This window comes from Mustela putorius, unplaced genomic scaffold (assembly GCF_011764305.1).
Source record: "Mustela putorius furo isolate JIRA1106 unplaced genomic scaffold, ASM1176430v1.1 tig00003836_pilon_pilon_pilon, whole genome shotgun sequence".
In the NCBI taxonomy this organism is placed as follows: Eukaryota; Metazoa; Chordata; class Mammalia; order Carnivora; family Mustelidae; genus Mustela; species Mustela putorius.
This window is the reverse complement of record NW_025421989.1, coordinates 31,566,059-31,590,357: the sequence shown is the minus strand read 5'-3', so window position 1 is coordinate 31,590,357 and position 24,299 is coordinate 31,566,059. Positions and strand designations below refer to the sequence as shown.

Below are 24,299 nucleotides of genomic sequence, written 5' to 3'. Positions count from 1 at the left end.
TAGTATAGTACTAGAAATGCATTATCTCTTCCTTAGGATTTTCTTAATATTTTCTTTCCTCTAACTTACTTTATTGTAAGAATACAATATATACAGTATACAATACAGTGTACAAAACAGTATATGAAACTGTAAGAAGACAGCATACAAGCTATGTGTTAGCCAACTGTTAATGCTATTGATAAGGCTTCTGGTCAAGAGTAGGCTAATAGTAGTTAAGTTCTGAGGGAGTCAAAAGTTAAATAGGGATTTTTGACTATGCAAGGGGTAGGTGCTCCTACCACCTGTAATGTCCAAGTGCCAAGTGTACATATAATTAGCCAGAACCAACCTCATGGCTCTAGCTAACTGAATGAGGGCTAAGAATGAGACACATATATGGAATATTTGGTAAGTGTTATTGTTTGCTCCATTTCTATGACTTAGGGGTACTCTGTCCTCTGGTAATCAAAATAATTTGCAGCTTGAGTAACAGATGGAAATAATTTTTCCATAGTTAAAAACCAAGGGAAGCAGTTAGAGGTATGCCCAATTAATACTTCTTGTATCACCTTATTATACTGTTTACCTTAAGTCAACAGCTAATATCAATTCTTACAGTAGGCAGACTATCTATGTTGGCCTTTTCCTTCTAAGCAACACTGATTTTTTTCTCTGAAGGTCACCATTTTCTTATTGTCCATGAAACGAGAAAACCATTATAAAAATCTCTCAACGCTAAAATTGGATGTAGCATAAGAGTCTCAAGTCTCAAGCAAATTTCATTGATAATGGCAAAGTATTTAAGTAATAGATAAAAAACAAATGGCAAGAAAATGTTCAAAGCCTAATTCTATATGAGGAAGTTCTCTGAAACCAAGAAAACAAGCCTATTAACCAATGGACCAGACAAGTATTATGACATTAATTAGCTATAATTTTAATTCACTCTCATTTAGCACCTCAAATGTTAAAAATGGCAAATATGTTTTTCAAATACACGTGTATGTCAAGAAAACCAGTCACATCTGCAAGAATATTAATTGCCTTAAATCGTTTTAAAATCAAATTGTGATTTGTATTTGTGTTACCTGTTAGGTGTCATATATTACAAAACACATTAATTACATATTATACAGAATGTTGCATATTGTATATTGTTATATGTCATATATTTTATACTATATATAATGTTAGTATTATATATTGTATATTAAAAAACACTGACAGTGTTTTACATTACATCTAACCAAAGTTCAAGATTATCAGCTGGTCTAAAGAGAAAATAAAGGCTGTCAGAATGTTGTTATTTTTATTTTATCCTATTCAAGCACAGATTTTCATTGACTGTTTTCATTCTGAGCAAATTATTTGAGATGTGGCAACATCATTAAAACAAACCAGGTCAGATAATCACTTGATCAAAATTGTTCATTTATTAACAGAAATAAAGAAACCTCATTGTTCTCTTTCACAAACAGACTGAAATGAAAATATTTAGATTAAGTAATTTAAATAAAGTTAAACTGCTTAGAAGAGGAAGCTTAAGCAAAGGTAAAGAATAACTAGCCATTTAATAGTAAACAATAATTGGAATGCACAAGTCCCAGTATAAAACTTCTATCGGAGGTTTTATGTTATACACTCTTTCTCTTTCCCTAAAAATATCCACTTCCTAATGATACTGAATCTGAAAGTGAAAGCCAAGGACATTCGTAAGTGTACATTTTCCATTTCCAACTCATGAAATGTTCATGAGTAAAGACCACAAGGAATGCCCGGTGCCAGCCTCTCTGCTTTACCAGTCCCAAAAGGAATCCATCATAACAGTGGAATTCAGAAAAATGATGGCTTTATTTCTGAAGATATATTGATATAAAAATATTTGTTTATTTTCTTAAACATCTGAAGTAATGTAATTGATTCATGCCAGAAACGTAAGTAGGATAATCCATGCTTCTGGATTAAGGCACTCGTCAGCCAGGATCCATATTCCCTTGGATGTAAAATAGCAGAAGTAGAAATGATTTTGATTTTTTTTAAATTTGGGAATTTTACTGGCCACATTATGCTATCAAACTATCATTCTCTTTTAGGGACATGTTTTCTCGAAGTCCTTTCCAATTCTGCACCAGAGCAGATGCCATCCATACCCTGCTAGATCCCTGGGCATTTAAATTCTTCCTGCAGGCAAATAGCTTTATAGAAAACTGCCTTTCTCTCTGAGGGCTTTCTCCTGGCATAGGAAGGTACTCAGCCCTCTTATGGATCAGGCCAGAAGTGATAGTTCATTGCCGGCATTTGCAGTCCTCAACAAATAATGTATGAAATTGGTAGAAAAATAATCCAGGGTCTTCGACCATTGGTAGGAATAACTCTGAGGTGAATTCTACATGAACTCCTAGAGATCCCCAGTGCAACTGAGCCTAAATTATTAACAGTGGCAACTGCTCATCAACACTACCTGAATTGGCTTTTCCTTGCTGTCTCTCACTCTCTCACACTCCTACTGATGTTTCCTGTGATCTCAAAGTACCCACCCGGTTTCAGGGTTTGCTGCTGGGGATCCCCCAACCAAATACACACCCTTAGGCCCAGGAAAGAGAGCTTCCTATCCAGGGCCTCGTGCTTTCTAGGGCCTTTGTGTCTCCTCTGTCATTGTCTCCCTGCCCATGCAAGAAGTACATGGGCTCATTGGGGCAGGCCTATAGGGAACCAGCCCCATCCAAGTTTCCAGTTCATGTGATGCCATCATTCACAATCTAAACTGTTGGATCCAATTTTCAGGGCTTGCACAGGACTCTTCACTTTGACAGTCCTCTCATCAGAACACTCCTGGAATTGAAGCTTAAGGTGTGGCTATCAAGGGGAAGAGACCAAAATTAATTACATGGGCTGAGGCATCCACAAATTTGTACACGAGACCCCTTATGGTACACGCTGTTGAAGATGAAGGAAGGGAGAGAACAGAGTAGGCACCTGGCCAGAGCCCAGCTATTTTGTGCTATCATATTCTTGTGCAAAACTCTAAGGTGGCCAAAACTTCTAAATTCAAACGTGGTCTTACAGGTTGGTTTATATTTGTCAAGGTGGAATAACAGAATATAGTCTATTTAAAAATTTGTTATTTTGATTTACTACTTAAAAATTTTAGACATATGATATATGGGCTTGCATCTGTACTTTTGACATGGTATCACGTATGTTCTGAACAATCTGGACCCATCCTTTTCATCCCCTACTCTATTTAGATGGAGCTCACCTGGTGCCTTGACTTGACAGATGATCCTGGTAACTGTAGCCAGTTCCCAGGGTTCTATGATTAAAGATAACCAAATATATCTAAATTTACCAGATTACAGGTACTGAAGGAAATAAAGGAAATAAAGACAGACCCTCTCTAGTGAAAGAATACATAATTTTATGTTAACATTAGCTACTAGAAGAAGTCAGTGTGACCTATAGTTTTTGAAATAACCCATAAAAATATACTGTGCTCAGATCCTAGAAAGGTCATGTTTGGCAGAATAAGTCAATACTGTTTTTTTTTGGTCAGCTATTACTGCAAAAAGAAACTACCTCAAAACTTAGTGGTTTAAAGAAACAACCATCTATTTGCTCATGGTTCTGGGGCCTGACCTCATTTGGGAAAGCTTACCTACTTAATGTGCTATTAGCTGGGCTCACTCATAATTTGGGACCTCAACTAAGAATTCTGGCCAAGAGCTCTCTAATCTACGAGATGAACCAAATATGTTCATACACTTCGTGAAAATTAATAGCTGCAAAAGAAGGCCCTAGTGTTTAAATGGTTATCATATATCTGCTACTTTCACCCTTAGTAAACCACTGGCCAAAGCAAGCCACAGGCCAAGACCAGGGTCAACAAGGAAGGGGAGACTACATAATGCATGTGTACAGGCAGATGTGATCCATTTAAGCTTTACTGAAACATTCTACCGTGTCTTAACTGAAAAGAGACATGTATAAAACTGATAAGGTGAGAGAGTTAAAAATTCCATTTTCTAGTTTTAGCTCTCTTTCCTATATTGTGTGACCTTGGGCAAATAATTTAAAGAGTCTTTTTTTTTTTTTTTAGCACATAAATTCTTAATCTGGTTAAATTAAGGAATAAGATTTAATCAGTGGCTTTTAAACATTTTTTTTTTTTTGCTGGGGGGGGGGTTACTGTGTCTGAAAAATACCTATGACAGCATCTCAACATATAAATATAAAGCAAAGTAACCTAGAGTTGATCTGGTTGAAGTTAAGATGAGAAGCTAGAAGACTCCATTCATTTCCACAGCCCCCCTACAGACAAACAAAAGCACTTTAAAAAAAGAATGTCAGGGCTCTACAGAATGTAATTTGATTCACTCACCTCTATTAGGTTTCTTTCTGCCTTGCTATTTCATGATTAGATGAAAGTACAGCAGAAATTTGGAAGAGACTGAGTAATACAGTAAAATGGTTATTATCTTCTATACTTAATTATTTAGGTATATTATTAGCAAGCATATCTTAACTCAGAAAATGAAGTACCTAGAGAATTACTATATTTATGATATAAACTAATTTATAAAAATTAATTTATAATAAATATTTATTTGTTATAAATTAATGCATGAGTAATTACATTTTCAGAGAAATTTTTGACCTATTTGCTAATCTCACTTCCATCTACTACCAGAAAGTTTCAGCATACATTTTTTTCTATCCTACAAATAAAAAGATCAAATCACATGCTAGTTGGAATTTTACGCATTTTAGTTACTTTATTGTGTTTTTATTGTCACATGAGCATCTGCCTTCACAAATACTCAGATAAAGTCAGTGATAGATTCACTGTGTGCTAATGATTACTCATTACTGACCTTCTTCATTTAATACCAAAAATGAATTCACAGACCTATACCCCTGGGGCTAATAATACATTATATGTCAATAAAAAATAAATAAATAAAAAATTAGTTAATTAATAAAATAAAATTTTTTAAAAATACCAAAAATGCCAAAATACCAAAATACCGAAAGTATGCTGTAGACTTCATATAAACAAGAAAAGGATTCAGCAATTACAAATTTTAGATCTGTTTGAATTATTTTGTAAAATGTTTTCTTTTTTTTAAAGATTTTATTTCTTTATTTGAAAGAGAGACAGAGACAGAGCATTATTAGCAGGGGGCAAGAGGCAGAGGGGGAAGGAGAAGTAGACTCCCTGCTCAGTAGAGCGCCCAGGACCTTGAGATCAGGACCTGAGCCAAAGGCAGACATTTAACCTACTGAGCCACTTGGGTGCCCCAAATATTTTTGTTAGTAGAAGTATAGTTTAGTACCATTCACTCAGGAAAAACTGTTTTCTGAAACGGCTTGCTGCTTAAATTGTTAAATTTATTATACTATCCAATAAAGTAACAGCAATTTAAAATGATAAAGACCTATATATTTATGAACAAATTCACTTTTTGAAATATTGGTTAAAATGGATTTTATCACTTCAAAAGAGACTCAACTACTTTTGCTTTTCTATCACCAGGAAGATCTCAAATAAATATAACATTTAAGAGTGAAAACAGAGGGATAAAAAGAGAAAAAGGGGAAAGGGGAGAAAGGAAGAAGGAAGGAGGATAATTATAAAGAAGAGAGGGAAGCAGGAATCAAAGAAGGAAAAAGAAAGTTTGGGGGGATGCTAAGACAATGGCATGTGACCTTTATTTTCCTAACCAATTCGAAATGGCTGAGAGCACCGGACTTATTTCCCCATGAAGTTCTTTAAGTATCTGTAACCAGGAAAGACTGGTACACAATTCTGGTCAGATTTTGCTGAAAGCCAATATTTGAACATCCTCACAGGTGCCCTAAAGCAGAGGAAGAATTCCAGACAGAAAGATCAAAGTGCAGTAATAACTAAATGGCAAAAAAATGACAATTATTTGCAGCAGAGCTACGGTAGGCTTAACTGGCAGAAGAGAGCCTAATGCCATTAATTGTGTTGGTCAAGTCTAGTAGGCCTTTACTAAAGTCCCGTCAGCTTGATTTTTCAATTATTTAAAGAAGTATAATAAAATCTCCCACTCTGAGGGTTTGTTCATTTCTTCTTCCATATTTGTCAAATATTTCTTTACACATTTTGAGATTATGTGGTTAGGTAGAACTAAGTTTGGAATTTTTCTCTGCATTGGATGATGTTTTAAAAAAGATTTTATTTATTTGACAGAGACAAACACTGCAAGAGGGAACACAGGCAGGGGGAGTGGGAGAGGAAGAAGCAGTCCTCCTGCCCAGCAGAGAGCCTGATGCAGGGAATCCAATGTGGGGCTCAATCCCAGGACCTTGGGATCATGACCTGAGCCAAAGGCAGACTTAACCACTGAGCCACCCAGGCACCCACACTGGATGATTTTTTGAAATTAATGTATTTATTTGCTTTAAAGTCTACTTATTCTAATATATTTATGCCAGCTAATTCTTGATTAGTATATACATTACTAGGTATGTACATTTCTAGATATCTTACCAATTAATTTTGTCAACAGCATAAAGCTGCACTTCACTTTCTATTCTGAAAATATCAACTTTCACAGTTTTGTCTGTTTCTATTTATCATGATTAATGATATATTTGTGTGTAACATCTCATACAGTACATTTCTGTACTACATGCTTCCTTCAGTTCTTCTCTATTCTTGCATTCTATTGGACTCATCAAAGTGTTCTTTATTTCCTTTTATGCCACTGCTGGTTCAGAAATTATGCTGGGGTGCCCAGGTGGCTCAGTTGGTTAACCGTTGTTTGGTTAACTGAGGTGCCCAGGTGCCCAGATGGCTCAGTTGGTTAAGTGTCTGACTTTCCCTCTCAGGTCTTAACCTCAGAGACGTGAGGTCAAGCCCAGTGTTGGGCTCCATGCTGGATATGAAGCCTGCTTAAAAAAATAAATAAATAAAATGGGGCGCCTGGGTGGTGCAGTCACTTGGGTGTCTCAGTTTAGGCTCAGGTCATGATCTTAGGGTCTCTTAGGGTGGTGGGATCGAGCCATTGGTTAGACTCTGTTTCAGTGCCGAGTCTGCTTAAAAAATGACTCTCTCTCCCCGTCCCCCCCCCCAAATAAATAAATACATCTTAAAAATAAAGAAGTTATATATCAAATCTCTATATTTTTTGGTTGTCCCAAGTTTTGAAAATTTACACTTTATAAAAAATATATTAAAATAGTTCAAACTTCTTCCCCTCAATACAAGAACCTTATATGTCAAATGGTAATACCCATCCCCCAATACAGTTATTATCTAGTAATGGAGTTCACTTTGCTTTTAGAACACTGAATTATTCATTATTATTTCCATAGTCAATCCTCACTGATATTTACACACACTTATTGATGATTTTAATAACCACTGTTACTGGATCCTAATTCTTTTTTCTGAATTAAATTTCCTTCATTCCTAAGTAGGTCCTCCATTTGTTCTTTTAGCAAATATCTGTGAGTTTTAAATTGTCTCAACTTCATTGTTGGATTGAAAATATTTTTATTTCATCCTTACTCTTGAGTGATAGTTTATTGGGATTTAAAATTCTAGGCTGACAGTTAATTTGCTTCAGCACTGTAATTCCACTGTCTTCTGGCTTCTATTCTTACTGTTGGGAATTCTACCTTTGCTATAATTTTTGTTCCTTTGAAAATCATATCTTTTCGTCTTGTTGCTTTTCAGAATTTCTCCTTTACCCCTCTATGGTTTCATTATAACCCATTTAAGTGTGAATTTAGGTGTCACTCTCTTATCTTCTAGCATTAAAAGAAGTCATTTCTGCCTTTTCTTTTCTTGCTTGCTCCTATAAAAAGGAGAGGGGTCTCTTTCCTAGGTGGTCACTTGTACAGGGTTCACTTTGCCATGATTTCTTAGCTCTGCCGGTGGAGAGGTAACTCAATGCATCCCCATGGGCCAATTTCCTGTAGCAGAGAAGCATCCATCTATTAGATGTAGGGAGGATAGGGTCTTACACCCATTGGCAGTTTTCAAATAATCTAGCGAAAATTGACATTTTAGGAAGTTGTGTTATTTTCCCATTAATGGATAAACTCTACTGTCACCAGTAACAGGAACCACAAATCACCTGGACTCTTCCCATCTCTGCTACCACCCCCAGACCTACATGCTAGATTCTGTACAGGCTTGATAGAATGATGTTCCTCCACATTTTCCCCAGCAGCGGGAGTCATTTTAACTCCAGAGGCTTTGGATTTCCAAGAGGAATGCAGCAAAAGAAGTCTTACTAGAGGGCCCTCTTGGAAAATATTTCACATAGATTCATTTACTCATTAGGAAAAAAAAGGTTTAAGACACCTACTATGGGCCAGAAGGGGTGCAATGAGGAGGCAGCTTTCTAGTTTTCTGGTAGGTGCAGATAATAAATTTCTGAGGAAAAGACAGATTATGGGACTAGACTGTTTCCTTTTTATACCTAAATTTTCTTTTAATTACGCATGAGCTGTGGAAGCTATTAAATGTGTTTTTCAATCAGGCCACATCAGCTCAGTAATTACTGGGAATTTCTCATAGGACTTATGTAAATGGGTGGCTGTTATCTTTCCTTTCCATTGCTACTGAATTTTTGAATTTCTGTATGTATTCATGGATCATTTAATGGAAAATTAGAAGAGAGCTTATTATGGAGTTGCAGCTTGCCAATATTTTAACTAGGAAGTTGTCTTTCTTTCTATATAAATTTTTAAGATAAAATTTCAAAAAAAAAAAAAGAACTGAAATAAAATTTCTAATTAACCCCTCCAAGAGGAAGGAAGCAAGGGATTACTGATCGTAAATTAACTGTCTTTTGCATTTTTCAATTTCGAATACCATAAACTTTCTCTAATTGTCATGTGTTAAGAATAAAATCTGTTTTAAATAGAGTTGATTTTTAAGTTCTTATAGATTGATTTACTAAGAGTGCAAATTAATTTAAGCTGTTAGCAAGCCAATAAACAACACATTCTCTAGGACTTAAACTAGGGGAAAAGGCTTATGCAATTTTTGATTAAATGTCTTCCTAAACGTATTATGGCATAGCATATGTTCACTATTGAAGATCTAATAGAAAGATTAAGATGCTTAAAGATGCATAAAGATGCTTTATGTTTAAAGTTCATATTTGTTTTTGCTTGTAGGCTCTATGTCCATAGACATAAAACAATAAAAGGCAAACTGGGAGACACTAATAGAACTGAAAGTATCTACAATAAAACTATAAGGATAATACTATATACTCTGTCTTGGATATTATAATCATGTAGACTTGATTATAGCAACTTACTTGATTTAAAGTATGTTTTCTTTGACAATATAAGCCACAATCTTGTTTCATAAATGTAAGGTGGGAGGAAGAAAGAACCTGGGGCTGGCAGAACCCCCAGACGTTTGGGACAAGACACAGATTAACAACTGAACAGGCTGGAAACTCTGACTCTGAGAGGATAGGTATGGGAAGGGAAGCCAGATGAGAAAGGAGGATTAGTCAAACATTTGTGACTGGGATTTTCAAAAACGGAAGTGACGTTATAATCAAGTATGTGGACCAGAGATAAGAAAAACTAGGTCTGATTGATGTCAGAGACCTGTTCTATAGTCAAGAAAGACCCAGGATCCCGAGTTCAGAGGCAAGATTCTTGTTTAAGAGAACTTGGGCTGTTTAGAACAGGAGTAGATGGCAGGACGAGTGAGTGTACCAGTACCTAGGGAGGGAGTCTGCAAACAACTAGTTTGGATTTTAAGAAATAGAGTAGAAACTTACACCAGGATACTAAAACACGAGGGTTAGAGGAAGATGCATCACAAGGATGAGAGCATAGAAAGAAGGAGCCAGGGTTGCCTGGTTGTAGATTCATACTACAGTAGTACTCAAGAGAGGGCAGGTATGACAGGGGAGACCCATGGACAGCTCAGGTGGGAGCCAAGATCCCAGGTCTCAGGACCTGGGATGAAGTACATGAGCAGAGACGGTAGGGGAAAGGGAAAGAAACTGAACAGTCTAGGAAAGCTGCTGACAGTAGAATGAGAATTCCTTAAAATATTAACAGTAAGACAACATTGCAGTATGGGATCCATTTTACCTGCTTCCTGAGATTCCCTTGGTTCTGCCACCTCCGGCAACCTCACTACCTGTCCCGCCTCCATGTTCCTCTGCCTGAGGATGACCTGCAACTTAGTTGGAGCCAACCCCTTGGCCACTGCTTGATGGACAAGTAGATTAGTCCCAAGTTCAGAATTTCTGGCTCCTCTTGCTATGGTAGGGCAAGGAACCTGTCATTCTGTGGGGCCAGGGAAGGCCACCTCAAAGCCGAGGTCCATTCACTCCCATGGAGTAAAATCTGGCCAATAGGTATAGGAGACAGGAGGTAAACATGAAGACAAAATTATTCCCCTTCCTCTTTCACAGTTATTGCTCAGGATGCTTTTCACATAGTTTTTCTTTCTTTTTGTTTTTTTTTCCTTTTCTTTAAGATATCGTTTATTTATTTGAGAGCAAGAGAGACAGAGAGTGAAAGTACAAGCAGGAAGGATAGGGAGAAGTAGACTCCCCACTGAGCCAGGAGCTAACATGGGGCTCGATCCCATGACCCTGGGACCATGATCAGAGCCGAAGGCAGATGCCTAGCCAACTGAGCCACCCAGGCTCCCCTTCACATAGTTTTTCAAAGTGATATCTGTTGAGCAAACTGTTGCATCTATTCATGGAGGTAAATAGTGGGCACTGAGTTAGCAGCTAGAGCACCATTCATTGTTTTGTTTCCCCTTCTTCCCCTCCTTGTTTCTTTTTCTCTCACTCTCATTGCCCTGAGTTTGCACCTCCAAGTAAAGCATCAGTATTTAATTCTTGCACCAGTCTCTTCAGGGTCTAGGGGACTCAAACTAAGATAATCGCTATACAAAAAATAAAGACTTGATGTGACATCTTACATGGCCTCCTGAAGGGATTTTGATTTTCTGGGCTTGATTTTCTTCATTTGTAAAATGAAGATGTAAAGTGATGGCATTACACCACACAGCAATGGATCCTTAACTCTAATATGTGGATTAACTATGACAGTGATTTGGAAGGAAACTTTAAAAAATACATTTATTTATTTATTTTAGAGAGGAGGGGAAGGGCTGAGGGAGAGAGAGTCTTAGGCAGACTCCAGGCTAAGCAAAGAGCCTGAAGCAGGGCTCCGCCTCACAACCCTGGGATCACAATCTGAGCTGAAACCAAGAGTCTGATGTTCAACTGACTGTACCACCCAGGCGCCCCACTTCCTATATATATATATATATATATTTTTTTTTTTTTTTTTAAGTAGGCTCCATGGAGCACTGGGTGTGGAGCATAAACAATGACTCTTGGAACATGAAAAAAATAAAATTAAGATGTTAAAATAAATAAAGTAGGCTCCATGCCCACTGTGGAGTCCAGTATGAGGCTTGAATTCACAACCCTGAGAACAAGACAAGAGCTGAAATCAAGTCAGACACTTAACCAACTGAGCCACCCAGGCACCCCAGAAACTTAACATATAGGTTCCTAGACCTCTTCCAACCTGAGAGTGATTCAGTAAATCTAGATTTGGGCCTGAAAACTGTATTTTGTAAAAGGCATCCAGGTGTCACTGATGTACAACCAGGGTTGGCAACAAACAGCAAAGTGCGGGGAGCACAGGCTTTGGATAATATAATTCCCAAATCTCTTCCATTTGTGTCAGAAACCTAACTAAAACTAGCAGGAACCACAGAGGTAATTTGTTGCCCCACTAACTGGCATGTACAGAAGGAGTAACCACTTTTACAATGACAGATTCCAGAGATACACCTGGAGTTATAATATGTCATCCTTCTTTCTCTATGCTGACCTCATTCCTGGAGGCTCTACCCACTTACCCCAGACTTATATCCTACCAGCTTAGCAGACCTGGGGGAAAAAACCCTTTTCCAAAATTTCAGCAGTCCCTGAATTAACTGTGGACAACTGAAGTCCTGAAACAATTTTTGTAACCAGGTGAATAAACATTCCAATGACTAGAGAGCTAAGGAGACAAGCACTTATTAGTTTGAATTGTAGATCAGGGTTATCATGTGTCTAACTGCTGTCATTTCTATTAGTCTATAAGCTTCTTGAGGACAGGAACTTTTTATGATTTCCTCATCATTTGAATACCCTTAAAACAAATCCAAATGAATGAGTGAGACTCTTTTAAATCTTCAATAAAATATAATGAAGTTTCTAACAAAAATAGATTTTAAAAAGTAAAAAAAATATGAAGAATGGAAGAGGTACAAATATTACAATTAAACAATAAATTTGGGACAAATAATTAAATAAAATTCAATATAGCTTAGATAGGAACATAGATATATATTATTAATTGAATTACTTTTTTAATTCCTTAAAATCATTTTTATATGATTAAAAATATACTTTATTTATTTTTCATATAAAATATTTATATGAGTAAACATATACTATGCCCAGAAAAATCAATCCAAGCTATCAATTCTTCACAGAAATTCTTTATTTTTTTAATTTTTTCTCCACAAAAACTCTTTCCTAACTTTCCCAGTAAGCATTCCCAGTACTTTCTGTCCATATTAAGATTTATTTGAATCTCACAATTACAGCTCAAATATTCTGATAAAGATCTATATATTACTGTATAGTTTCTACCTCAAAAATCACAATGTCAACTGCAAGTCTAAGATCTCTCTTTCCTAAGTCAGAGAAAGGCAAATATTATATGATAGTTTATATGTAGAATCTAAAAAACAAGAACAAAAAAAGAACAAATGAACAAAAAAAACCTAGAAACAGAACCTCAAATACACAGAACAAACTGATGGTTGCCAGAGAGGAGAGAATGGGGGGATGGGCAAAATGGGCGGAGGGGTGTGGGAAATACAGGCTTCCAGTTATGGAACGAATAAGTTACAGAGATGAAAGGCACAGCATAAGGAATATAGTCAGTGACACTGTAACAGCATTGTACAGTGACAGACGGGAGCCACACTTCTGGCGAACATAAACATGCAGCATAATACATAGACTCGGCTAATCACTATGTCATACCCATGAAAATAATATAACACCATGCGTTAGGTATACTTCCATCAGTCACTCAAACAGTAAATATAAAATTTCTTTTTCTAAGAAAAACCAAGGTTGTTGGCTAAAAAGAAAATTTTAAAAAATGACATTTCTATAGGGCAGTTTATATAAAAGGGAGGACACTAAGTTATAACCTGCCGCAGGTCAGGCAACGAATGAAACTGAAGAAGAGATACCCTGAAACGGAAAGAGATAGGAGTGAACATTCACAGCAGCTCAGTCACTTACCCATCCTAAGGGTGGCCTGGGCTGAGGCCAGAATACAAGAGCACATGACCCACTTTTCTGCCTCAGCTGAGGAATCTGTGAGCAGTGATATGAATTGAGGAAAATATCTGATCAACAGGACTGATCCCTGTACACAGAAGTGTGATTAGGGAAGAGGCTCAAAAGATTCAGTTACTCCCCATGAACACATTCCCCAAAGGTGATGCATATCAGGGACCCACATTAGGAGAAAAAGTATTCCAGAAAGCAGGACAATCAAGAAAATAGAAATATCGATGGTCAGACCTTGAAATTTGTATATAAAGTGTTAATAGGTTTACCTCTTAAGTGCCCACTCCCCTGCTGACCACTGAAGCTGCATCCTTTCTTCTTTCACTCTATCACCAGACCCCCTTTTCCTAATGATAGATCACAACTATGCTTCTACATGAAGTCAGTTAGGTGCACCTGGGACAGCCCTCCACATCCCAGAGATGGTTAAAAGGCACCTCTCTGAGAAAAGACAAGATTATTATTTCCTTCCACAAGAGCTGTGATCACACCAGCTGTCATGACACTTATTAAAACATTATTAAACTTATTAAAACAGAAGACAAAGATCAAAGTATTTTAAGCATAAAAGACAAAATGAAAATTCTCTAAGATTCTATGTTTAATATTAAAATAAAGAAATAGTGAAACATAGGAATGGTAAATAATCATAGATATAATATTGAAAAGCTGACTTTACATACCTTCATTATGTTTTATTACATGTATATATGATATTACAATGGAATGTGTCATTGGTGCAATGAATGCACAATTTACAGTACTATAATTGCCCATAAACTTAAGAAGAAAATTCTATTTCAGGCACTATTTTTCCTCTGACTTTTATTTTTAAAAAATGAACTTTCTTCTGTTCACACACACACACAAAACAATAAAGCAGCAACATGGAAAATTGCGATTTCCTAAAGTATGTAAGTATACTTACCTAACTACTTTCCTGACTTCTGAATTTTAGTGAAGTTCTGTGCATTCAATTTAATATACTTTAGTTAAAATAACTTCTGAACCCCCATGTATGAAAATACAAAATGAATTTACAAATAGAATTGCACCTTCATAAGAAAAAAAGAATGACTACTATACCAGAATCTTCAAATATAAGAATAAAAATTGATCAACCAGGGAGATAAGAACAAGTCATTATTTTCAGTCAGGTATTATATGGATAGAAACAACTGATATAAAATAGAAATGTTATAAACAGAGCTAAAAATTATACATATCTAATATGTCAATCTAGTCACCAACAATTTGTAGACCGTTTGAAACTGAAAACCAGATGCTGGACCATTTTTATTGAAACAGTGAAGACAAAGTTTGGGTTAAGTTCTCATATGGCTAGTCCTATTTCTCCATGCCACAACCACTGTCAGCACATCTCACTAGCTAGTTATCCAAAGAAGTAATACTCTTAGTCACAAGATAGAATGAAAGAATAAGCCACAGAAAATCAACTACCAATAATGAAAATGTCACTCAGAATATGTCCCAAGGATGGCAAACACTAGGGACAATTTTCCACAACAAATTCTAAAAGACAAGGATTTTCTCTATCTTAGGTGCCTTGACATTGCTTATTTATACAGAGTAAGCCCTCAATAAATATTTGTTGAATAAAGTATCCCATAATCTAGTATCTCTGTTCAAAGATGGTAAAGATAATACCTTCTAGAGTAAATTATGTAATTATGTCACTATCTACTTGATTCTAGTTAACCTGCTCACCTTCTCTGTGTCTGTTTCCTCACCTACAAAATGTGGAATTTGGGCTAAATCAGTAGCTTTCAAATCAGAACCCCAGCCTTGTGAAAATGTGCTTCATGAGCTATTGCTGGGGTTATAATAACAGGTCTGCAGAGAACAAGCAGACTGAGTTCTAAAGCATCTTCTCTGGTTTCGAACAGAGAAACTTTCCATTTACCTAATTTATATATTGGATGTTTCATAATATTTCAACCTCCCTCCCTAAACAACTATTGTTACTGTTAATATACTCTTAAATAATCAGTGGGTCGAGAAAAACCTGGGGAAATCAGAAAATACTTTATGATTAATGAAAAAAAAAGATAAAACATACAGAAACTTGTAGGATTAAGTTCAAGAAGTAATTCATAGTTGCAAATGCCTATATGGAATTATGTAACTATAAATGCCTACAATAAAGAAGAAAAGAGATCTGAAATCAATAACCTAAACATTCACTTTAAGATACTGGAGAAAGAAGAGCAACATGAACTAAAAGAAAGTTGAATGAAAAAAATAAAGATTGAAAGAGAAATTAATGAAATGGAGAAAACAACAGAGAAAAGTTACTAAAACCAAAAGCTAGCTCTTTGAAAAGATCAACAAAACTGACAAACATTTAGTGAAATGGAACAAGGAAAAAAAAAAGAAAATATTCAAATTCGAATTAGAAATGAAAGTAGGGACATAACTACAGAAAAAATATGGGATGTAAGAGAATGGTATGAACAATTGTATGCCAAAAATTACACAATTTAAGTGACACCACTGAAACTGACTCAGAAAGAGACAATCTAAATAGATCTACATAACAAGTAAAGATATTGAATATCAAAAACCAATGAAGTGCTAGCAAATAGAATTCAGCAGCATATAGAAGAATTATCAGCATTACTGTTTTAATGTGCTTGGGATGCCATTAACAAAATTGGATAAACTAGATATCTTATAAATAACACATTTACTTATCACAATTCTGGAGGCTGAAAGTCTAAGAATGAGGTGCCAGAAGAGTCAGGTGAGGATCCTCTTCTGGGTTTCAGATTTATCTTTGGATCCTCACATAATAGATAAGGTGAACTAGCTCTTTGGGACATCTTTTAAAAGGATACCAATGACATTCATGAGGGCTGTGTCCCCATGACCTAATCACCTCCCAAAGACCATACATCCTAATAACATCACCTTGGCCAATAGGTTATCAACATATGAATTCTGAGGGGCCAAAAACATTCAAACCATAATGATTACCAAATAGTATTTATCACAGGGATGAAGGTTGGTTTAGCATCCAAAAAAATTAATGAATATGATATTCTGTAACAATAGAATAAAAAAATACCAAAATCTACATGTTTATTCCAATTACGCAGGAAAATAATTTGAAAAAAATACAATATGCTTTCATGAGAAAAACATGCAACAAACTAGGAAGAGATGGGAACTTCCTCAACCTCATAGAGAGCACCTATAAACTACCTACAGCTATCATGATGCTTAATGATTAAAGACTGGATTCTTTTTCCATAAATTCCAGCAGACAAAAATGTCCCCTCTTTAATGCTTCTATTTAACATTCTACTGCAGGTATTAACCAGATCAATTAGGTACGAAAAAGAAACATAATGAATCCATTTCACAAGGGAAGATGTAAGACCATCTCTATATGCATATAACATCATATTTTATATGGAAAATTCTAAGGAATCCAGCAAAATAAAATTTAAATAATCAATCCATCAAGGTCAGATGATATAATTTTAATATACAGCAGTCAACTGTATTTCTATACATTTGCAATGAATAATCTGAAAATGGAAATAAGAAAATAATTCTATTTGTAATATGAAAAAGAGTAAAATATTTAGGAATGTATTTAACAAAAGAAATACAAAACTTACACTTTCAAAACTATGAAATACTGCTGAAAGAAATTAAAGAATATCTAATGAAATGGCAAAATATTACACGGTCATGAATCATAAGACTTAGTATAATTAAGATGATAATCCTCTCCAAATTGATTTATAGACTCAATGTAATACCTATCAGATGGACAGTTGGCTTGCTTGTTCTAAAATTCATATGGAATTGTGAGAATAACAGAACAGCCAAATAATCTGGTTAAAAAAGAGCAATGTAGTAGGATTCACACTTTCTGATTTCAAAACTTATTACAAAGCCATAATAATCAGAAAAGTGTGGTACTGGCCTAAGGAGACATATAGATCTATGGGATAAAATAGAAAACCCTGAAATAAACCATATATTTATGGTCAAGTGGTTTTCAACAAGGGTGTCAACATAATTTAATGCAGAAAGAACAGTATTTTCTTTTTCTTTTTCTTTCTTTTTTTTTTTTTAAGACCCATTTATTTATGAGGCACCTGGGTGGCTCAGTCAGTTGAGCATCAGTCTTCAGCTCAGGTTGTGATTCCAAAGTCCTGAGATCAAGCTCCACATGAGGCTCCCTGCTCAGTAGAGAGCCTGCTTCTCCCTCTTCCTCTGCTGCTCCTCCTGCTTGCTCTCTCTCTATGTCTCAAAAAAAAAAAAAAAAAAAGAGAGAGACCCATTTATTTAAGAGAGAGAGCATGAACAAGTAAGTGAGGGGAGGGTCAGAGGAAGCAAGAGGGGAAGCAGACTCCCCATTGAGCGCAGAGCCCAATGAGATGTGAGGCTGACTCTCAAGACAGTAAGATCACAACCTGAGCCAAAACCAAGAGTCAACTGACTGGGCCACTCAGGCACCCCAAAAGAACAGTATTATCTTTTTTTTTTCTTGTTTTAAAGATTTTATTTAATTTTTGACAGAGAGAGACACAGTGAGAGAGGGAACACAAGTAGGGGGAGGGGGAGAGTGAGAAGCAGGCTTCCCACTGAGTAGGGAATCCAGGTGAGGCTCGATCCAAGGACCCTGGGAGCATGACCTGAGCCAAAGGCAGATGTCTAATGACTGAGCCAACCAGGTGCCCCAAGAACAGTATTTTCAACAAATGTTTACAAGACCACTGGGACAGCTACATTCAAAAGAATGAAGTTAGACCCTTACCTCAAACAATATGCAAATATTAACCGAAATGGGTAAAAGACCTAAATGTAAGGACTAAAGCTATAAAATTCTGAGAAGAAAATAGAGCTAAATCTTCATGACCTCAAACTTGGCAATGGATTCTGAAATATGATATCAAAAGCAAGAATCATAATCAATAACAAAAATAGATCAATTAAAATTAAGAACTGTGCTTCAAAGAACAGTTTTTAAGAGAGTGAAAAGACAACCCACAGAATGCAAGAAAATATTTGCAAATCAAATATGTGATAAAGTATTATATCTAGAATATAGATAAAACAGTTGCAAATCAATCAGAAAAAGACAACTCAAGTTAAAAAATGGGTAAAAGATCTGAATGGATATTTATCCAAATGATATATAAGTAGCCAATAAAGACATGGAAAGAAGCTCAGCATGCTGAGGCACCAGGGAAATGCAAGTCAAAAGCATTTAAGATACCATTCCTACCCACCAGGACAACTAAAATTAAAAAGTCAGATAATAGAGAGTGCTGTCAATGATGCGGGAACACTGGAACCCTCGCACACTGCTGGTGAAATGTAAAATGGTATAGCCTCTTTGGAAAACAGTCTGGTGGTTCCTCAAATGTTTAAACATAGTTAAACATGTGACACAACAGTTCTACTTACAGCTGTGTATACCCAAGAAAAATGAAAACATATGTTCACCCAAAAACTTGCATAGAAACGTTTATTCACAGTAGGCAAAAGGCAGAAGTAACCCAAATGTTCATCAACTGATCAACAGAAAAACCAAACGCATTAGTAATACAACCGGGCATTAGAAGGCATGAAGTACGGATACATGATACAATGTGGATAACTATGAAAACTTTCTGCTAAGTGAAAGAAGCCAGTTATAATAATACCACAAATGACATGATTTTTTCATATGAAATCTCCAGAACATGCAAATCTATGTAGAGAGAAAAATTAATGATTGCTTAAGGCTGGGGGGAGGGGTGGGTGATAGGGAGTTGATAGATAAAGGATACTGAGTTTCCTTTTGGGGTAACAGAAATGTTTTAAAATGGACTGTGGTAATGGTTACATGTATCTAAGCAATATACAGGAAACCACTGAATTATACACTTTAAATAAATTGGTGAACTGCATGGTATGTGAACATCTTAAAGTTATTAAAAATGAAATACATAAATAAATAAAAGAATAAAGCTTTAAGTACGAATATAGATAAATATCCTCTTATTTTTCACTTGATGTAAATTCAAATTTATATCAGGTGTTTATAATACAAGTACTATCTTTTTTTTTAAGATTATTTATTTATTTATTTGACAGAGAGAGACCACAAGTAGGCAGAGAGGCAGGCAGAGAGAGAGAGAGAGAGAGGGAAGCAGGCTCCCTGCTGAGCAGAGAGCCCGATGTGGGACTCGATCCCAGGACCCTGAGATCATGATCTGAGCCGAAGGCAATGGCTTAACCCACTGAGCCATCCAGGCGCCCAACAAGTACTATCTTTTATGATTATGATTACAAGTCTTCCTGAAAGGTAGACTATAACAGAAACTATTACATTTATAATTAAATATAAACTTAAAAATCGCAGATAGAGAATACGTTCTTTACTTTTCCTAATTTTTGTTCTTTTTGATCTTATGAGATTTAAATGTAGTATATGGATTACTGATTTCCTTCTGGAATTTAATAACATTCTTTTATACAATGTAATTGGACTTGATGGTTTACAGTTGTGGCAATCCTGTATGAAAAATGCATTTGAATTACATTTTTAAGTGAATTAAAGAAATTCTATTTCAAAAAGCTTTTGCAAATTTAAAATGATTTTACAAAAAAAAAAGCCCTGTAACAAATATATCACTATAAGTTTAACTATATTTCTTTTGAGAAAAATGAACTAACAGCACATTTCTAGGATGAGGTGATTTGATGATGTGGACAATAAAGTATAGAAGATTGCTTCAATTTAACTCTGTTTATTTATTTAAATATTTTATTCATTTATTTGGCAGCCAAGAGAGGGACTACAAGTAGGGACTGGGAGAGGGAGAAGTAGGCTTCCCGCTGAGCAGAGAGCCTGATGCAGGGCTCGATCCCAGGACCCTGGGATCATGACCTGAGCCAAAGACAGACGCTTAACGACTGAGCCACCCAGGCACCCCTTAACTCAGTTTAATCATTAAACCCAACATTTTAATTGGTACTCTGTTAAATGAAATTTACTTTTATTCTATTTGAAATGCATTTATGGCTATGTGATGTAACTCAGAGATGTAGGGTTTATTTGTCAAAGTAGTTAATAAATTTTAAGCAAAAATTTACTTTCGTATTTTTGTAATAATTGTGGAGTCTTATTTTCATACTGAAGGATAATTTAGCTATTACAATAATATATTTAATCCTTATAAAATGGATAGAACCAAAGATAGTTTAGTTATTAATAATAAATTTTTCATATAGTTTATAATCACATTACATATTGAATAGATGCCATGGAAAGATTTAGTGAATATTTGTCACCTATTTAGACCTGTAATTATTAGGAAACATTAGAAAATTAAGAAAATTGGAATCAAATGGGAGAAGGTACAGGACAACAGTGTTCCTGCAATATACACTTCCAATATGTCTGCCACATATCCCTTGAGAGAGAATAAGATCGTGGGTAAATGTAAAATACTAGAAACTGAAGAGATACCCTTAGAAATGAAGGTTTTGAGCCCTCTGTAAGTTATCAGAAAAAAATCAGCCTAGAGCATACTGCTTGAGTGTTCTTGTATCTATTTTTCATGGAGCACACAAAACACAAGGATCCTCTATATTGGGGAGGTAATAAGTGTTACTAGATATACGGGAGATTTCCTGTTTACCTATACCCATTTGAGGTCCATAAAACTCTTCCTGTCCATAAACTTCAACATCTCCAGAACCACAAGCAGATGGAAGTTCTAAGTCAGGCCTACAACCAGGTAAAAGTCTAGGTTTTATGAGGCCTGAGGCTTTTAAAATTTAGGGACCTTCTTCAAGAGAAAGAATATAAAATCACAAATATAAATCTAGGTACACAGACTAAGAAGGGGGGTCAAAAAAGTGAAGAATCATAAAATTTATGTGTCTTTGGTAGTATAGTAAATCTGCCTCTGAAATCACTAAATGTTTCAGTAATATTTCACTGTCAAATTTAATAGTTCTAGTGCCTAGAGGTGAAGTACTTTAAGGGTGACAAGACCAGAGTATAATTAATAGTCAATGTTTATTAGGTATATCATATAGCATTTAAATTCTTAGCATATGTTATCTCATTAAATTTGCACCTCATTGAGAAGAAATAGATGTGATTACTTTTTCCATTTGTGAAGTACTGATGAAGACCTGAATCATTAACAGTGGGAGTAGAGAAGAGAAGGAAATAAATTACAAAAAATTTGGAACTACAAGATGAATTGAGGTATGAGCTCAAAAGAGTGAAGCTTCAAGCAGTATGCCCATATTTCTAATATAAGAGACAGGGTGGATATATGTCCCACCAAATGGAAAGATAGAGATTATATTATAAGGAACAAATCAATGGAGAATAATAAAACATTCATTTTTAATCTGAGGGATAAATCCCTCTATTTGTATACCTATCTGCATATCTATATCTGTATCTATATCTATATCTATAGGTAGGCATGTCATATACTCCTTAATATAAAGTTGAAAACAGAAGGAAAAGGGTAGGAGTAAGGATAAAAGTTAGGGATGTTAATGGTAGTTTTAACTATGGGAGTGTACAGAATCTCCTATGGGATACATTAAAAGTAATATTTGCCCCAGTAAGACAAGTAGGTCCTTGAAGATTCCATATTGATAGAGTAAACAGAATAACTCAGGAAAAGTTTAAGAAAAAATCTTATCAAGGGGATGGAGAAGAAATGCAGGGAACAAGGATATAAAGCCCTGTCTCAAATGTTTAGAATTGTGAGTAGATGCCCAATCATCCAGGTCAAATGCAAAAGAGATCCAACAAGGTGATCTTGGATTTGGCCATTAGAAAGCAACCAGCCATTTTACTACAGTGGTAGAGCAAAAGCCAGATCTGAGAGGGTGAGAACTAGTCATGCAGGAATAGAAACTGCAAATGAAGGTAGCCCTACTCAGAAGAATGTTTGTCATGGGAAAGGTATAAATGTCTTTAGTTTCTGAAGCTTGAGGAAGTTTGAGGCAAAAGTGAAGGAAGTACTCCAAAAGAAGAAGGAACTGCGATAAATAACGAAGAGGTTTTCTGGGATAAGATAAAGGATACACACCACAAAGTTGATAGAGTAGACTCCTATTATTTGGAGATTGAGGGGGAGGTGGTAAGGAGGTTAAGGAAGAATGTGTGCGCACATAGCCCCCTCTCCTCCATGACAGAGGTGACAAAGTCATTTGGCCGGTGGAGGTTGGAGATGGGAAAAAACGGGAGTAAAAAGGATGTTTGAGAAGGCTAAAAACCATGTGGAAAGGTTGCTGTGAGCCAAGCAAGGGTCCACGGATAAGCAAGTAGAAGGATCGACACCTCAATGGGGTCTGAGACAGAATCAGACAGAACTGGGAAAATTAAATGAGAAAAACTATAAAACCAGCTGTCACAGTGCTTTGCATATTGTTGGTGCTCAAAAAATATTAGACCTACTCTAGTCCATTAACAACAAAGGAGTCACAGAATCTTTGAGATATATGAGGTGAGACAAGTAATGTCTTTTCCTTGGGAAAATGTCCAGCGTGTACATCTGTCACATCTGTGGAGACAGATGCAGCTACTTGTGTGCACATGCACTTTGTCTACAGCCTCATTTCCTTCTGTTGAAAACATTATAATGTTAAAGGGTGGGATGGAAAAGATAATAACTTCCTAAATGATGGAGCTAAAATAAATACAGATTTAAGTAGATTATTTCAAATAATTATTGTAATAGCTATGGTTAACCAGAAATGTAAAAGTTTCATTAGGAATTTCAAAAAGGTAAAAAGACTGATTGGCAACTTTAGTATGAATGGGTAGAAGACAGCCACTTCTCAATACCTCATAACTAGTGCCTTCCACTGACATTAGAACTTCTATAGATTATAAGAATGTCCCACTTCCACCCCTTTCTTGCAATTAGCAGGAACACTAGGCTATCTCTCCTTCTCCAGATAAATACTTATCATTTCTTCCTCTCTCCATGCCACCTATAGAGAAAAAGAACGAAAGGAAGGAAGGAAGGAAGGAAGAATGGATGGAAGGAAGGAATGAAAAAGGAAAAAATATTTACGGGTGGTAGAGCATGTGACTTGTGATCTCGAGGTTGTGAGTTTGAGCCCCACACAGGGTGTAGAGATTTAAAAAAAACTTTTTAAAAAGACCCCAGGGGCACGTGGGTGGCTCGGTGAATTAATTCTCTGCCTTCAGCTCAGGTCATGATCCCAGGGTCCTGGGATCCAGCCCCGCAACCGGCTCCCTGCTGAGCAGGGAGCTAGCTTCCCCCCCACCCCCGCGTCTCTCTGCCTGCCTCTCTGCCTACTTGTGATCTCTCTCTGTCAAATAAATAAATAAAATTAAATTTTAAAAAAAGACCCTAAAATTTATTCCTATGTTACTATATTGATTGCTAGGAATTTGTGGTTCTCTTTAAAGTGGTTTATATCACAAAGATAAGCTTTATTCCCCACAAAGATAAGCTTCTTAAATGCTTAACTCTACTATTCTTTCTCTCAAATTCCAATAGAATGTTATTTATTAAACTTAAATAGCATATGTTCCTTTCCTTTTCATTAATCAAGTCCACTGCTTAACAATAGAATGTACACTGCACTGTTTAGGCTATATATTTTATGTAACCTGCTACAATCCCGAGTTAGAATATTCTGATTTTGTAAACTTAATTTATTTAAATGTATGCTGAAGGAAGTGGATACAGAAACCTGGGCTGCAAGACTCTTCTATAAAGTCAACTGCATAGAAAATCAAGTTAGGAACCATGATATGCAAATTATATTTTAAAACTTTTGTGCATGATCTTTTAAAATTTACAGCTCTATTTTTCTTAATTCTCACAATAATCTTCTTACTGAAATGGAGAGTTCACAATTGATATGAAAGAAAAA

The 24,299-nt window shown here is 35.8% G+C and overlaps 1 protein-coding gene across 1 annotated transcript in view; it reads right to left on the bottom strand.

Annotated features, from left to right (window-relative positions):
- Positions 1-24,299, bottom strand: part of CFAP47 (cilia and flagella associated protein 47) — a 529,980-nt gene that overhangs the window by 197,926 nt on the left and 307,755 nt on the right. The window lies entirely within an intron of this gene.